This window comes from Myotis brandtii, unplaced genomic scaffold, assembly GCF_000412655.1.
Source record: "Myotis brandtii unplaced genomic scaffold, ASM41265v1 scaffold265, whole genome shotgun sequence".
Taxonomy (NCBI): Eukaryota; Metazoa; Chordata; class Mammalia; order Chiroptera; family Vespertilionidae; genus Myotis; species Myotis brandtii.
The window spans coordinates 1,467,568-1,469,597 of record NW_005360086.1 but is presented as its reverse complement, the minus strand read 5'-3'; the positions used below and the strand labels follow the sequence as shown (position 1 = coordinate 1,469,597).

Sequence of the window (2,030 nt, the reverse complement as noted above, 5' to 3'; positions counted from 1 at the left end):
TTCCCCGAGGCCCTCTCTCTCCCACCTTCGAAGAATCGCCCGGATTTCCCTCTGGATCCGAGGGCCCGCGGCTGCAGCCCCGGGCAGGTTCGTTCCCCTCCCAGCCACCAGGGACCTGGGTTTGGGGGCGCCAGACCTTGTTGACTTCGTGGAGGGGGGCCAGTGGTGCTTGAATGCGGGGCGGGTGGGGAGGCACCCATTCGCCCATCCCTTGAGACCGGTTTAGCGCGCGGGTTACGTGCAGTCTCCGCTCCCCCCGCCCCCCCCCTTGTGTTCCCAAGGCCTGCCAGCTGGGTCAGGGGGCCGCGGGGGCGGAGATGGGGAGCCGGGACAAAAGGTGCCGCGGGTGAGCGAGCCCAGCTGGGCCACACGTTCGCTTGTGGGGGTGAGGCCGGTGAGTACCTCCATCTCCCATGGGGCAGCCTCCCGTCCCTGTCCCTGGGCCTCTGCCTGCATCGCCCAGCTGTGCAGGAAGGTGGCCTCCGGCACTGCATCCTGGGTTTCACCGTCCCTGAGCTGCCCCAGGGGCCAGTGGAAAGCAATCTCACTCTATTTCCAGATCCTCTTCATGGTCCCCTGAAGCCCAGGTGTGGCTGCGGCACTGAGAGGTCACTGCCCATCTCTGGTCCTGGCTGGAAAAGGTGGCACCGGGCACCAGAGTGGCACGTGTGCCAGGCCCACGCTGTCCGTCTCCAGCCTTGACCCTTCCTCCAGAGGAGGAGAGGGAGAGCAATGGGGTAAAGGCCCCGGCAGGGTGACCTTCCGTCTCGTGACCCAGAGGTGGTGACGAAAGCTGGGCTAGACGGAAGGGACAGCTTAGGGTGGGGGGTGGCCTGAGAAGACCTTTGCCCTTATCTGGGAATTTTGGCTCAAGTGAGAAGGAGACTGCGCTGCTCCTCTCCAGGATCCTGAGAGGGAAGCCCTGGCTCCTGGGAAGGGTCTCCATACTCAAATGGTGTGGAGCCCGGCCGGGTGGCTCAGTCGTTGAGCGTGGACCTAAGAACCAGGAGGTCATGGTTCGATTCCCGGTCAGGGCACATGCCCAAGTTGCGGGCTCGATCCCTGGTGTGGGGCGTGCAGGAGGCAGACGATCAGGGATTCTCTCTCGTCATTGATGTTTCCATCTCTGTCTCCCTCTCTCTCCCTCTCTCAAAACAATAAAAGTATGTGTGTGTTTTTAAATGCTGTAGGAATGGAACAGGAAGGAAGATAGAGGAGCAGAGACATGATGGGAAGCTGGGCTTGCAAGGGCAGGCCTTCCTGATGAGACTAACGGAAGCAAATAGCCCAGCCCAGGCATGTGGGGTGAGGACGAGTACCCCAAGTCCGGGATATTAACCTGCCTGGCAGCCTTTGCCACTGGCTCGCTGGGTGACCCTGGGCAAGTTGTTGCCCCTCTCTGGGCCTGTGACGTGAGGGGTGGATACGGATCTCGCAGGCCCTTCCACTTACCTTGCTCGGTTGAGGGTCAGTCTTGGGGATAGAGACGGATGAGTTCATCCTTGAACTTTGCTCCAGCCTTGGCTCTCCACCCACTGAGTTTCCCTGCCTTTCCAGACACACATGCCATGGAATCACAGCCAGCAGTTTCAGAATACCTCCCGCAAGTCAGACTCCTCATGGCTGTTACCTCTGGCACACACAGCGCCCTGGCGTGCCTTGGAATACGTTTTAATGGGCGAAGAAACAGACTCAGAGATTCAGCTACTTGCCCACGGCCACAATGAGCACAGGCCCAGGCTCTCCCCACGCTCGCTTTGTGGCTTTGGGTAAGTTGTGGAGCCTCGCCAGCCGCAGTTGCCATCCTTAAGATGGGGGTAATAATATCCGCCTCCTGCCAAGGGTCGGGGTAAGGGTTGAGTACCGTGGTACGGAACTGGTGCTCTGCCAGTTTTCAGTGATTGCTACTTTCACCATCCTCTGCTTCCTCCCGTGTCTACACTCTGAGACCTTCCTCCGTGTTAGGTGTGGCAAGTCTTTTGTAGGAGGGGGAATTATTTTTCATGTCTGCAAAGCCATGGAGTCCTAGT

General features: G+C 59.7%; 1 long non-coding RNA gene across 1 annotated transcript; it reads left to right on the top strand.

The window, feature by feature from the left end:
- Window positions 1–6: 6 nt before the first annotated feature.
- LOC106726425 lies at window positions 7–2,024 on the top strand. The gene is made up of 3 exons (XR_001362497.1): window positions 7–87; window positions 1,191–1,305; window positions 1,558–2,024. It is a non-coding gene; the product is annotated as an uncharacterized LOC106726425 (long non-coding RNA).
- Window positions 2,025–2,030: the final 6 nt, after the last annotated feature.